Source organism: Halyomorpha halys, unplaced genomic scaffold, assembly GCF_000696795.3.
Source record: "Halyomorpha halys isolate HHAL.00 unplaced genomic scaffold, Hhal_1.1 Scaffold1721.1, whole genome shotgun sequence".
Taxonomy (NCBI): domain Eukaryota; kingdom Metazoa; phylum Arthropoda; class Insecta; order Hemiptera; family Pentatomidae; genus Halyomorpha; species Halyomorpha halys.
The window spans coordinates 210,464-226,946 of NW_027115850.1; the positions used below are offsets into that span (position 1 = coordinate 210,464).

Here is a 16,483-nt window from a genome sequence, read left to right on the forward strand (position 1 = left end):
AAATAAATAAAATAACATAATGATAAAATAATATATACAATATTTACACAATCGACCTGAGGATCCCTGAGCCCACTCTATCCCCAGAGCTCAAAAGATCCCACCGCACCCTCTCGCCCCATCACTGGTAATCAGCCACTAAACGATTATTAGATTAAATAATGAATAATGATTATAAACTCCTAAGTTTATTATGGTGTTCATGTTAAAATTTAGTTTAAAAAATATGATTAAACATTATACAATTTCCAGTAAGCCCATTAGACGAGGCTGGCTGGCACAGTAGCAGGTGTGAGTGACACTAATGGACCCTCACTGACACACAATGATTTATTGGAGTTAGCTCAAGTCAGTGGCTTCCTCCTCGGCAGGTGTCTCATTCCGTGGGATATTAACTTTTTGTTTTTGTATTGCCAGGAGGAGGTAGATTGAGGAAGCAATATCAACAGCTTCATCGTGTAGCCTATTGCGGTAGGCGAGAAGTTTATGGCAATCAGTGGAAACTTTTATTACTTTCATTAACCTATATATAGGAAATATAGTAAGGGAAGTATTACTATCTTGGGAAATGTCTAAATCGAGTTAGTATTGAAAATGGAAGTTATTTATAGAATAATGAAATTGTAATTCAGACTTCCTGCGAAACTGGAAAGAAGAAAATGATTTTTCTGTCTCGAATATGCCGAGACGGCTAAAGCCGGTTTTCTAGTATCCATGTATTCTGTTATCTCTCTTTCTTTCCAATGTAAATAAAATGGATTTGGTTGAGGTTGATGTATTGATATATGACAAAGAATTTGCGAAATTAGTAGTTCAATTATGATGAGGAAAAATGCATTTTGTGCTCGACAAAATTGAAAAATTTTCTGATACATAAATTTGAATATATTATCTCTTATGTGTTAAAAAATTAGGAACTAGACTTTTTCTTCTTTACGCATTATTATTCCTTACTCTTATATTCTTTATACAATAAATATAAAGATATAAACAATATTTAGATATGTACATTAGTAATTTATCATATTTTTTAATTTATTACAATTTACAACTGTATTTACATAAAAACACATTACGTAAATCTGATGTAAGATCAAAATGGAGTGATACAGGCTTGTATAAGGGTAGCACTCTAATCATATTTCTACACTAGAAGGTCTCGAGGCCTTCTTTTCAGGCGCCTCCGAGGATTGTCAGGAATAGAAGAAGAAACATCAGAAATTAAAGGGTTTTGATCGTCAGGCAGTTTATAATGAAAGGACTGATTTCGGGCTAGATCGGTTACATATAGAACATTATGGTCTTTACGAATAATTTTATCTGAGCTAAAGTTGGAAGGATTGACGATTTTACGAAAGATTTTGGATTGCAAGGATTGGATACGAGAGGAATTGGATGGTTTAGTGGAGCCCCAAAGCTCAACTTCCTATGGCCAGATAGACCTTATAATTGTCATGTAGACCAGGCTTTTATAATGAATAGGAAGTTTAGACAGTTTGTGTTGTAATCGCTGTAATAGTCGAAATCGACGTGCAGTTTCCTGCCTTCTGAGTCTTGTGAGAGGATTCCAGGTTAGTATTTTGTCTAGATGTAGTCCAAGGTAGCGGACCTGTTCTACAGGGTAAATGTGATTTGATGAGATTTATTTTAATCATCCAATTACGGTACCGTTCTTCATATGGGACTGGAGAGTTTGCAATGAAATTAAAGGATTATTATTGACTGCAAGTACACATGTGTCATCAGCGTAAGTGGTGAGGATAGTGTTAGGATTGGTTGGGATGTTAAGTGTATAGACTGTGTAAAGGATGGGACCAAGGATGCTACTCTGAGGATCACCGGCGGACTAAAAGAAGAGGGATGAACCATTGTGGTTTACTTTGAATAATCTATCGGTGAGAAAGGAACGTATAGTGAGAAAGTATGAAGGAGATAGAAATTTACGGAGTTCGTAAAGCAGACAACCGGGTGCTAGAAACGATCAAAAGCCTATTCTACAACGAAAAAGACTTCAGTGTAGTACATTCCGCACTCCAAAGAAGACGAGACAACGTCCACCACACGATTTTATTGCTGGATAGGGGAGTGCGATGTTCAGAATCCAAACGAAAGGAAGTAGGAAATTATTAAAAGGTATACACATTACCAAAACCAACAGAATAATAGTAAATAATATAACAGATAGCAGAATTGTGGTAACATTATGGATAAAATCAAAACATTTCGAACAAAATTATACAGTAGTAACAATTGATCACGTTATTTCATTTTAAGGAATACAATATTTTAGTTTTTAAAAGCTTTTACAATGTATCAATCATTCAAAAACAGGTAGGAAACATATGTACAACCTATCTTAATGTTAACTTAGGAAACCTAGTAAAGTTAAACTGTGAACCAAAAACAGCTAGTGCAGGTACTTGTGGACAAATTTGATTTATCCAAATCTTAGTATAAACCGAGATTGGTGAAACCGGCCCTAAGTTTCTGCTTTCGCAATTTTTCTTGGAAAATTAGTTGATTTACTGAGGAATGTTAAAAATCACTTGCACTCCGTCCCTGGGGCACCATAACCAACATGGATTAACCACTCAGTTGTAGACCGATGATAGATATCCTGCCCAGTTCCTGCTTTCTAAGAGACTGTAATCACAATCAACTATCGGAAGTTATTAAAATTTAGCTATGATGCGGAGGAGGAGAGGGGAGATGTAAATTATGCTGGGTCCGTGGCTAACTGCCCTCCTGGTGCACTTGTGGAGAAAGTCCGATGCGTACGTAACTGCTCTTGTGACGGCTCGGTCATGATCGGGGACATCTCGGGATATTGTGTTGGCGGTGTCGTTTTCACCTAACTCATTCTCACTGCATTTCCTCCTCCTTCCATCATTTTCTATTCTCATTCGGCGCTGTCACGTGCATTATTGATGTATGTCTAAGGCATTTTTCGCGATAGAAGAAATGTATCAGGAAATAATAATTTCAGTATAGTTGGAAGGATAATTAAAGTTTTTCTGGTTCAGGGTAGATTATATGTTCTCCATCAAACAGTACCAATTTTTTTTCGACTATTTAATATACAAGAGTAGTGAATATTCTTGTATAAAATAGATAATAATTCAACAAGCTCTTATTGGGGAGAACTAATTGAGCTCAGATTTAAAAAAAAAATGAGTTCTACTGTTTCACGGTCTTATCAAGAGCATGTAGAAAATTATAATTTGATTATTAAACATTTATGGAAGCAGATATGGGAAGGGTCATATTTCACCCACAGTCTGTTCGGCACCAAAAAAAAGTGACACATTTCTGTACTAATTACTATTTATAATTGTTATGGATAATTGTGTGAAAAAAAATTTGATTCACAAAATATTAAAGTATTGATATTCAAAGATCTAAATTAATCGGAACATAATAACATAAACGCTAATTGTTATAAAGTGTTACAAAACAAAATAAAATCGCGAAAGAATCCTCAACCACTTACTTAATGTTATCTTCAAAGATCATGCACTGATTTTAAATCTTTTTCATTTTCTAGCGTATATCTGCGCCTTGCCATCCTGCAAAATAATTATATTTGAAACAAGACAAAAAATTCTAAAATCAACTAATTAAATAGTAATAGATATTTTTTTTTAATAATTCATTTATTGTTATTTACAACTGTACACATATATACACATCAAGTAAATTTGCTGTAAGTGATATTATGATATCATACAAACATGTTGAAAATCTACCCATTGATAGAACTCCCAAAACATCTTCTTTTCAAACGCCTAGGAGGATTATTAGGTAATGAAGGAGAAGCCAGGTTAGAAACGAGTTGGTTTGGGTGGTTGGGAAGTATATTATGGAAGGATTGGTATCTGGTTCTACCCAAATCGCCAACATAGGGGACATAGTTATAGATATTAAATTATCTTATTTTTATTTGAATTTCTGCAAAACCTTAAACAAAACTATATTAAGGAGAATATTGAAGATTTTTTTTTTAAAGTGTAATTGATTCATAATAATTTGTAAAAATGCTATTTAATTTAAAAATTTCAACGAAGATAAATTGTTGGAAAAAAAACAGAAAAGGATTGGCCTACTATTTAAAAAATATATATGATTTATTTACATTTTCCAGGAATAAATTGTTTATTGTATAATAAGAGGTTAGTACGTTAAAACATAAAATTTGATGATTTTTACGCTAACGCATGTATTAAACAAAAGAACACTTACACAATTGTGGGGCAAATTCTCAAAAGTAGCAGGAACCATAATCAACTGAACTAAACTACCCTCAGTCTGAACCTAAGGGGAGGAACGTACAGTGGTTTAAAATACACAAAAAAACACTAAATATTTACCCAGTTAGCACACGTTAAATATTGTGCGGCGCATATTTTTTTTATTTTTCTTTATATCTGACAGCTATAGCAGCAAACTAAGTCTTACCGCATTTTTTTTTTTTTTTTTAACTGATTCTAATATAGGAAAAATGTTACCCGCTGTCCCATAAATAGTTAACAAAACATTAAAAATTTAAAATGGGGCAGTACTATCCAGTGCCCATCGCATAATACTCGTAATTTGGGAAATATGCAAATCATCTTATATTCGATTCATACATTTTTTACAATGAAATGAGATTTTAATGAAAAAAAAAACTAATTTGAAACCATTACATTTGAGTAAGATTTTAGAAATGCTAGCATGTATAATACGAAGCAGTTCCTCTTCGGCTTGATATACTCTCTTATGTTAGTAGGTCCACTCATTCATGCTCTTTTTAGTTTCCTTCTCGTGTTCTGAAGCATCAAAGTCGTGGAATTAAACCTTTTAGCGTATTTTGTTGCATTATAAACGATAAGTCGTATTTTTGTTTTTAGATTAGTGATACCCTTAATTTATAGTATATATGCCCAAACAGTTATAGTAAGTATGTGTACATGTTTCCTTTTTCGTCTTACTGTTGATTGGAGTTTCTTTTGAACCATGAGTTTATGCGATTTCATTTCAGGTTTAGTGACTGGCGTTTTTTTTGTCAATATGAAATTGGACTGATTCTATAAACAATTACCCCGAGATATTGTACTCTATTTGCGGTATGGGTTGCGTTATAAAGGTAAATGGGAGGTCACGTATCATATTTAAGTGCAACAGTAATATCTCTGGACTTTCCATAGTCCAGTAGAATCTTGCACGATTCCTGAAACTATAGTTGCACTGCAAGTGATATAAGTTAATGAGGCGTGTGTTCCATCTTTTTCCATGATGATTTTGACAGTGTCATCTACGTTGGTAGCATTTCGTGGAATGTCAGGTATGCATGTAATTGTACAATGGTACAAATATTTATTCCTAAGCTATGTCATCAGGTTACATTGAATATATCGCAAAGTCACATAAAACGGGAGCAAATCGGTCCGAAACAAATGAAAAAAGTATTACGAAGTAAGTGTGTGGTAGTATGTTAGGGAGTAAAAATATAAAAAATGATTAAATAAAGAAAAAAATCATCTAAAATAATACAAAAATAAAGAAAAATTATGAATTTTCCTGTTTAATAAACATTTTGAAAGAAGTTAATCAAAATATATTATGGCGAATAACCAATAGATTGCTTTCTAAAGATCATACCAATCAATATTCTAATAAAATGGTTTTGTTGTTTCATAAAACAAGAACCGTAAACTCTTTTGTTATTCTTTGATCTTGATGTGTGATTTATATCGCGGTACTTCCTCGCATTCCTTTGTGAATGAGAGAGTGTAAAATAGTCAGCCTTTCAATTCCTGGCTCCTGACAGGCGTGACTCCCTCAAAAACACATTTTTGTGGAAAACATTCTCTCTTCAGTCGAAACTACTATTTTTTGTTTACAGGTTTTAGAAAACTACAATATAAATTCTATAAGGAATGGATTGGCGGTGTGAAGGCAACAGTAGCAGTAGGATCTCAGTCATTTTATCGAACACCTATCGGTCATAATGATAAAAAATTATATTTATTCACTTTGAATAAATTGAGAGCAAGTTAGAAAGATCAAAAATTATTAATGATTATAGTTTATACAAAAATTCAATTTATTTAATATAGCAAACTTCCCTGAGACTTGCTGCAGAATGTCACTCAAGATGTCATGTCTAAAATAAAACTAAATATGACATATAAGATCTTAATGCTGATAAAGTTAGTATTAATGAGATATTTTTCAAATTCGCCTACTTAAAATATCACTGCAACATCCATTATGCTTTGGAGATCAATAATAATATTCCATGCCAAGAACACAATGCCTTGCCTGTTCCACTTTCTTCCAGGTACTGAATTTAAGATGAATGTCAAACGGCAAATACTAAATGTCATTACATCAATATATGCTAAGGAGCCGATGAGTGGGAATGTTACATGTCAGCCTCTTAAAACAATTTCTTATATTAATAACTCTTCCACATGGTCCTTACGTAATTCGACTGTTCATCAATCGAAATATTTTGGAATGTATTTTATTATGAAGAGCGGTAAGGCAGATCTCAGTACCTAAATTATCCACTGTTAATAACGAATATTTATTATAACCTTCACTATCCAAACAAAGACCTTATAAAAATACATTTTCTATGCATTTGCAAATAGATTTGCTATGAAATATATTCAAAGACAAGGTAAATTGAAAATTTCTTTGAGAGTTCCCCGGCTCCATAATATGTAAAATAATTAAAATTGAAGAGGGAAAAGAGTAAACTTGAGGAAAGGTCTAGTATTTCTCAGCAGCTAAATCAATTCACTCACCTACCGTACTACAAATCTAAGAGAAATTCACAGTACTATTATACGAGGGTATGTCAATTATTATCCGCAATACAGTTATAAAATTGTATTGTAATCAAATAGGAAACTTACAAGTACATCATTTTTCGACATAATCCCCTTGATTTTCAACGCACTTAGTCCATCGTTATACGAGCTTCACAATCCCTTATAAAAGGAGGTTTTCGGTTGAGCTGCGAGCCAGGAATACACCGCTTCCTTCATTGTTTTGTCCGAGGTACATCTACAACCCCTTAATGACTCTTTGAGTGGACCAGAAGGGGCAAGATCGGGACTACATGGAGGATAAGCCAGTACTTCAAAATTGAGTTTCAGCAGTATGCGGACGGGCATTGTCGTGCAACAACACATCTTTTGACAGCAATTCTCGGCGTTTGCTTTGAATTGCATGCTTTAGCTTGACAGTAAGCATTTCACTGTTTATTCTTGTGCCCTTTTCGTCATAATGTTACAGTACTGGACCTTGTGAGTTCCAGAAAATTTGCCTCTTCTGACCATCACTTGTATAGTCCACTCAAAGAGCCGTCGATTTTCCTCGGACGAAGCAATTAAAGAAGCGGTTCATTCCTGACTTGCAGTTTAACCGAAAACCTCCTTTTATGAGGGCATCATGAAGCTTGTACAACGATGGACCAAGTACATAGAAAAGCAAGGGGACTATGTCGAAAAATTATGTACTTGTAAGTTGCTTACTTGATTAAAATAAAATTTTATAACTATATTGCGGATAATAATTGACTTATCCTCGTACTTAATATTATTTTTCACTGATGCGAAAGTAGTTTAGAAAGGAAGGATTGATATCTGGGTCGGCCTAGGTCAGCTACATGTTGAACATTGAGGTCTTTATGGATGCCTTTTTTTTTTGTGGGCTAACAATATAGGCTACCAAAGTTGCTCGAGTTCTATACTTCACAGTACTTGAGAGAATATCAATTTCTTCATCAGATACCATCTATGTTATGGAAGAAGATAAAGGAATTTTTGGCATCTAATTAAATGTTCCCTATGTCTGAAGATTCGAAAACATTAACTTGATTGACTATTGTTATATCAAGTATTACAGATATGAATTGTGATATTTGCCTGATAAGACCACATCATGAACGGAGCTGAATTATTTGTTCCTACTTAAAATATCCACGTTGAAAGAGCAGACTAGTTTGCTGGTAATATGGGATACCTGGATGACTTTAATAAGGGCTAGTATCCCACTATTCGGTTCAGTAGTATTATAATTCAATGTCTCTCCAGTATTTTTAAACGAATAAATTCATAAATTTATAATTGAAATGATTCGGCTGGGAGAGGAGCAGGGATCTGTTTGAGCCCTATGCCTTCCGCACGGAGGTAGCAAAGCTTGGTTATTATAATATTGCTTTATTTATTTTATCAAATGCTACCTTCACAGTTCGGTTTTGGTATGATTAAAGTAAAAATTAAGAATATGATCTACTGTATTAGGTTTTTTTAATACTAAGCCAAAACTGTACTACATGAAATATACTTTGAAAATATCAATTCACCTAACGAATAAATCATGTGAGGCCCACCTGACCTGCCAATAAAAATAAATTAGATTCTAGTCCAGTTCATCCACACCTATCGTCTGATAGTTGATTTCCCGATGGCTTATAAATAACAAAAAAAAAATTGAACTTTTTTTTTTGTACCCTGCTGTAGAAAATAGTTACAATCACAATATAAACATAAGATATACAAGTTCTAAATCCTTGTTTAAAACTTGTTTATCTATCGTTTACATTGTAATTGTAACTATTTTCTACAGCATGGTACGAAAAATAAAAGTTCATTCCTTTTTGTGTTATTTATAAGCCATCGGAAAATCAACTATCAGGTGTGGATGTTATACTCTTGGACCCTTTCTAGGATGTTTCTGACAGTCTTTATTACTTTCGATTTCCTTTTTGGTGCTCTCTTATGTTCTGATCTGAAAAAGAGAACGTTTCTTTAGAAGATTAGTGTTATATAAAAAATCAGAATTATGATCACATTATATTTAATGAATCAATATGAATATCTTATACAGGAATGAAGAAACTATCCATTGGTAAAAGATTACGAACGATCGTAAAAAAAAAAAAATATATATATTAATTTTTTTCTGGCATCTACAACAGAACATGGTATATTTTTACATAAATTTATTATTTGAGAGAACTCGTCCAATTCTAGTTAACAACAACAAGGAGTGGTTTTGGAATACAACTATTCTCCAAAAATTAATACCCGCTAACGTAAATAGTTATATCGCAACCTAAGTTAGTAACGATGAGACGTGACACAGCTACAAACTAACTCATCTTAACTTGTTTATCATTAGCAGCCAGGTCTGTTATTATCGTGAGGGGAAAGCTCCACCTGTTCGGCTGCTGAATATCCAGGTCATTGTGGTACCTACCTTACGGGGAAGATTAAAATCAATTATTGGGTTCCTAGATAATGAGTGATATAAGAGGCCGAGACGTAGGGAAATGTTAGGGTACGTAGCTATTCGATTGCAGGTCCTTTGGGTGCATAATGCTGAGCCCACTTCCTACATCAGTAGTTATCCAATATTTCGTGCTGGCCAGCTTACGGTCCAATCCAAGATTGCTTCAAGAGTACCAGCTGTCGCCTCGTTCTTGTGAAGCCATTTCGTTAAAAGGGTTACATAAACTGTTGATTGTTACACCGCTAAGAAATAAAACCGAGGCTTATCTAGATGTAATTATTAAAATTCAGAACCCCGACTTCTTTTCCTAATGGCTTATTTTTGGATTTCACAAGAATCCAGGAAATTGGCAGTTTCTGCTTTTACTTCTAACAAGTATGTTAGGCATTTAAAAGCAGTGTAAAATATTTTTAACCTGTTCAGTAGTATCAATTAGGTACACTTATTTATTCCGAACCAGTTTCGGTATCAGTTCTGCATGAATTCTGACCTACTTACTGTTCTGAAAGTACCAATATCGTACTTAGTTAACAAAGCATTAGTAAAAACCAATCCTTCGAGTAGAACTACGTTCAAAGGTTGATAGAATGGCTTATACAAGGATTTTGCGAATTTCGAAAAGGTCTGGTGAGCTGTTTGTTTAATTCGGAAAAATCGATCCCTTCCTTATCTTGCAATTTGAGTTTTAATTGTTTTTCTAACTTAAATATTATTTTCTTTATTCAAAATTAGAAAGCTTGAGTTTTATTAAATGAATCTGGAAAGAATATATATATATATATATATATATATATATATATATATTTAATCCTTTATTACACGTAAATTCCTTGATGCTCCTTATCAAGTTACAAATAAACTCATTCACCAAGACCTTAACATCCCATTCGTTGCAGATTGGGCCCAAACCAGATTTAAATTAAATTAATGCTTGAAGTACCACCAATGGGTGGATCCTTCCCAAGATTTTTAAGTGTATTTGAAACATACAACATATTTACTTATTGTATTTATTATTAATACAGTTGTAAATCACATTAAATCAATAAATTAAAAAAAAATCCTTTAACGATATTTATGACTGGATTTACATTAAAATACATCCAGTAAATTTGATGTAAGATCATAATGAAATAATGCAGGCGAGTAGAGAAACGACCTCTCTGTTAACATTAGAAGGTTTGGAGGCCATCTTCTTGTCAGGAGCCTAGCAGATTTGTCAGATATGGAAGAGGAAGCAAGGTTAGAAACTAGTGGATTTGGGTGGTTAGGCAGATTATTACGGAAGGATTGGTCGCAAAGAATTAAACTGTCTTTAAATATTCAATATCCATTTATGGCGAAACTTTCTTCTATAACGTAAGGATTAAAACTTTTTTATTTATTTATTTAATGTAATTTACAACTGTACAAAATAATACAATAAGTAAATATGTTTCATATACACTTGAAAATCTTGGAAAAGAACCACCCACCCATTGGTGGTACTTCAAATATTAATTTAAATTAGAAGGTCCCGTCGCCATCTTCTTTTCAGACGCCTCGGAGGATTATCAGGGATTGTTAAGGATGAAAGATTAACAATTAATGGGTTAGGATGGTTAAGGATGAAAGATTAACAATTAATGGGTTAGGATGGTTAAGGAGTTTGGAATGAAAAGAGGCATATCTGTTTTGGGCCAAATCTACAACGAATAGGATTAAAACTGGTTTAGTAAACGCAATTTTAACCTCGTTAATGTACTTATAAAATGATTATTATAAGTTATAGTTCTAATGTATTATATCTAATACCTGTGACACTGTTGAGGACATTAACAATAAATGAAAAAAAGATAATTGGGTTTTAGGTGGTGAGAAATATCGACCTGACGAGCTCCTGACTATCCTCTGATACATCTCATACTAAACTGAGAGGATGGGGATTATTGCGTTGCCAATTAGATATGGGATGAACTCTCCAATGCGTGTCTTTCTAAACTTTTACACTTTAAAAAGGCATGTATTTCTTAGATGTAATAATTATGCTATATTATAGGTGATAATTCTTTTTTTATAAATCTTTGGGATTCATATCTAATTTGTAATTAAATTAATTAAAATCTGCACCACTACAACCTATGAAGGGTTAGGGGTTCAGTACTTTGTAAAGAAGTACTGTTACCAGACCAACGGTTGTGCAAGGTGATTTGGTCGGAATCGCGCTCGACCGCCAGATTTTTACCCAATTAAGGGTACCTAAATTTATGAGGCTGGGTAGACCCCAGGGGGCTCCAGAACCCACAGGGTTGACTCGCGGCTAAAGTGTAACAGAAAACGATTTTCTGCCCAGCCGGATTCAAACCTGGATCCGTAGAGTTAGTAGTATCGTGCCTTACCACAGTGCCACCGCACTGCCCTATCAATATATCATATATAATCCTCTGATTTATAATATTAATCATAAATTACTAAGTGTAAAAATAAATACTATAAATGTATACTTATATTTATAATTTTTATTTTATTATATAATCCATTTTCGTAATGTTAGCCCTTTCAAACATATTTACTTACATAATCGTCACAATATAAATAATTCACGACTTGCAACTCCTGGAAATACCTGTTCATGTTTACGAAAAAATCTAATTTTCTAAGTTATTAAACGTAATTCAAAATTGAAAAAAAAAGGCTTTATCAAATCAATATTTTTATCAACAAAAAAATTAAATATTTTATAAAAATATTCAAAAAGTAATTTATTTATTCACTTTTTTCGCTTAAATATTTTGTCACCTGATTCTCAAATATCCTACAACACTACATCTTATAGATTGGACCTCTTAAAAAATTACCGAAAAAGTTTGTGGTAGTTAATAAGTAAGTTTATTCCAGATTTTGAACTTTTTTGATATTATGCATTGTTACTATACATTAACTTACGGTAATTAAAAAAGTCTGTAAATTATACCTCAACTTCCTAAGAGCATAAATGATAGAAAAACCTCTAGATAACACAATGTTGGCATTTTTTTTTTTTTTTTTTTTTTTTAAATGAGGTGAGAAACAGTTTATGGGTAACTAGGAATACCACTAGTTACATTAAGTGAGGTGTATTAATTTTCTATAATATAATTAATTATAAACATCTTGGAATCAATGGCAGGGACAATTTAAGGCTATTACATTCAAGGAAAAGAACCACTGAAAACATTCAGTAAAATAAAAAAATATCTTTAGTAAATTAAATTGAAAAGACCTGTGTTTTAGTTTGCCTGACAAAATAAACATTTCCTCTTGAAATATAAGTAGAAAAAAATACCAAAAGATATATCGAAACAGAAATTTGTCTTAAATTTGAATCTAAACCAAAATAAATTAAAATTAGATATAATTATTTTTTAATTGATTTGAAATTGTTTTTAATTAATTTAAGTTTTTATTGTACAATTGAACAAAACCATCAGGAAACTTATAACTTCAAATAAGGACATGTTAATTGGCAAGTGCAAAGTTATCCGCAGTTTTATTTAATTAGGACTGAGAAAGTAAAGACCAATTATAAATAGTGCTTAGTTTTTAATCAAAGATAGAATTTGATGTTAGAAAAAAGGAGAAAATAGTATATTATTTATCTAACTTCTGAAGCAAAAATATAAACAGGATTCCTTATGCATTGGCATATGCTATAATGATTACTTTTTTTTTTATAATGATACCCGAAATAAGTTAGAATAAAAAGAAGAGACCATTTTTGCCATTAAGAATCAATCAAAACAAATACTTAAAGAACAGAAAGATTACAAACAATCTAAAGAAGTGTTGCAATACTTGATATGTATGATATATTCCATCTGATGTTCTCTTATAATTGAGAAACCCTTTCTTGATTTTTTTTTAAGCTCACTTATATTTAAAACATAAAGAAAATATCTATAAATTTCAAATAATTGGTACCTCAAAATTATAATACAAATCTTAAATCCATTGTCACACACAACAATATTTACTTATGGCACAAATTCAATAGTCACACCTTTGAAACTTTTTTAAAAACTCATAAGATTCATCAATATAATGATCTAATTATTTTTTTTCATAATTTCTCTAGATATAAAATATATATAAAGAGGCATTTGTCTTTCTATAAAATATTACAGAAATGGGTCACTATAATTATTTGTGTATAAAAAATTATGTTACTCATACAAAAAAAAAAAATCGATAAATGTTTCTTTTGTGAATAGCGGATTGTAAACAACCCTTATAATTAACTATAATAATCGATCGCCTTCATAGATAGATCTGGAGCGAAAATAAAAAAAAACCGGGCGGTCGGAACGTTAATGATTTGCTAACAAGCTGTACTATAAAAAAAAATCGCTATAAAGATTGATCTAAGCCCCTAATAGCTTAGTACAGGAGTCGGAATAATTTCCGGATGACAGAATGTTTAGCGGACTGCACATTTATTTAAATGATATAGTTTTAAAAAATGTCTCCGATAACAAATCAAACCTAGTGCTTAAACTAGGTATATGATGTAAATATAATTTTTTAGTAATCAAATTTTGTTAAAGGACTTTAATAATACAAATGGGACTAAAACAGAGCAAATTACATACATTTGCAAATCTTTGGACCGATAGTGATGAAGATTTACAAACTTCTAACAACATAGCTGTGGAAGATTTCAAGTCCTTATATTTCCGTGGAATCCAAAAACCAGAAACCTCTGTTTTATCAGGTTATGGCTATTGTTGTGTTTCATCATGCTTGACCACAAGACATTTTTAGCTTAGCGGAGCGGAACGCTAACACGTTTCTAGAAAATTAATAGAAATAAATTAAATACACATAAAAAAGTTACGTGTTCAAGATTTTCGGATTGATTTAGAAAGAATTTAGAGTAAGTAATACTCGTATGACATATGGAATGAGTCTTAGGTTGAACAACGTTTCTGTGACGTTTCTTAATAGTTCCGTATTTACATTTCATATTGCTACTGTGTAATCTTCATACTGCTGGATAAATATGAATTTGATTTGCGTGTATGATTTAAATTATTTAGAGGAGAGGTATTGGAATCGATTTATATCTCAGAAAATATAAATTATATTGTCCATTTCAAATCAGATTCTACCCTTAGAATCTGTGTTAGTGTGTAGTGGTTCAGTCCCTACTGAACCACCATTATTCGGAAATGTTAAGCAAAATAAATATGTAATTATTATATACAAAAAAGATGATAAATAAATAAATGTTCAAATCCTTAAATTGTACAAATGTATAAATGGAATAAAAATACACTAATAAAAGTATGAATAGATGAGTAGATATGTTAAAAAATAAGATAAAAAAAGGGAGGTTATATGTATGTTTAAGAAAAATACACATAAAATAAGAATAAATTAATTATGGATTTTAAATATATTGAAAAATGTTTTGTGTTATAAGCAGAATAATTAGTAATAAATGTTAATTAAATTATATTAAAAATGTAAATTAATGATAAAAAAAAATTATTGTTATATGATAAGATAACAGAGTCCTAACCTGTTGAAGGTAGGTTCTGTTTAAAGTGCAAATGTGAATGGAGGAAGGAAGAAAAGTGTTTTATAAAAGGTTTAAATCTAGGAAAAAATATTTAGAAAAGGTTATGCAAGTAGGAAATCTAATTTTAAAAAACAAAATTTTATAATGTTATTATTATATTATTTTAATGATTAATTTATTTAAAGAAGGGGCAATTAGCCTGCATTTTTAAGATTTGAAAAAGGAAATGACATCAATATGAAGGTAGGCCCAAAGAAATCAGTGTGTAGTTTGAAGGAAATAATGAAATTGTTATGTAAAAATAAAAAAAACTTTTTGTAGGTATCCTTGAGAATGGCCTGAGGGTCGAAACGTTGGAAAAGTTGTAAAGAATAAAGTTGAGAGAAAGAAAGGATCAAATTTGTTTTAAATAAGGAATGATTTAAATTATGTTTACATATATTAGAAATATATACATTACAGAAGTAGCTTCCGTCTTTAGTTTGTAGATATCATTAAATCTTTGGTGCTCGAATTATTTTATTCTTTAAAATTTTGATTTTTAGTTTTCTTTAGCCACCTACAACTACGAAAAAAATGATTAAAGAAAATTATTCTATAAAAATAACAGAAAATATGCTTACCATTTATGAACCTGGGTAAACAATCATATGTCCCCTTAAAAAATACTTATATACTTACTTATATAATAAAAAAATACCTTTATAGTTTTAGGTTATTACAATTATGTATCATATATAGAGTGCAAATACAAATTGAAAGCACAATTACTAATTATGGAAGAATGATGAAGGTTTAAACCTGTCATTCCCAACCTATAAAGGTTTATAGACCACTAGCATAAGTGGGAAATTAAACCAAGAGAGACCCATTCCCACTTTAGATTAATGCAAAGGGGAACCCACCTCGGAAAATATTTGAAAATTAGGTAGCTCAAATGTGCATTACATTTGTCTGCTAAAACATTTCAGCTACCACCCTAACCTTAGAAAAGGTAATTAACAAAATACTTCTAACAATAAATTCTCATAGGTTTTGCCTGGTTCTCCCGCGGATCACCTGTTGGGAACAACTAGTAATAGGAACATAATTTTATTTGGTATGGTATTAAAAAAAACAACCAATACAAAAATCAAAGTTGAATTTAGCATAATGAGTTATAGCTGTCACAATGTTGCAAATGTATCTCCTTTTTCCAACAGGAATTAATAATCATAACCAAAATGAATTCATTTGTGAGCAATAGATTCTTGCACTTGAAATGAATTTGAAATTTTGTCTGGTCTTTCAGAACATCCAATAAAATATTAAAATGTTCAGATGATAAAAAACTTATATTTCAACAAACAGCTAGCAGAAAATCTTTCACGAAAAAACCAACTGTGTACATCGAAGCTTTAAAACAACTAAACTGGAAGAAACGATTGTAGGAGTATTTCTCAGAGTAGAGAAAAGGTAGAAACTTTTTTCGTTCTATTGAGTAAATATTGATCTCAATGTTTATGCAATATAATATAATATGTATTTGGTGTTAAAAAAGCTCATTATCCCAAGGGCCTCAATACAAGAATCAGGGATCATCAGGCATAAAGCTACATTAATTAGCATAGGATCTATATTTTTAGTGTGATTTTTTTTTGCGAATATATATATATA

At 31.5% G+C, this 16,483-nt stretch overlaps 1 protein-coding gene and 1 long non-coding RNA gene across 3 annotated transcripts in view; one reads left to right on the forward strand and one right to left on the reverse strand.

Annotated features, from left to right (window-relative positions):
• The window catches only part of LOC106690446 (uncharacterized), a 282,414-nt gene that overhangs the window by 126,478 nt on the left and 139,453 nt on the right, over window positions 1-16,483 (forward strand). The gene's annotated exons all lie outside the window — the stretch shown is intronic.
• Window positions 1-16,483, reverse strand: part of LOC106690451 (uncharacterized) — a 73,525-nt gene that overhangs the window by 29,998 nt on the left and 27,044 nt on the right. For both annotated transcript variants that reach the window (XR_001344608.2, XR_010844971.1), the window contains 2 exons: window positions 8,360-8,784; window positions 3,491-3,566 (listed from right to left, as the gene is read on the reverse strand). This is a non-coding gene — a long non-coding RNA (uncharacterized lncRNA). The remainder of the gene's footprint in view (window positions 1-3,490; window positions 3,567-8,359; window positions 8,785-16,483) is intronic.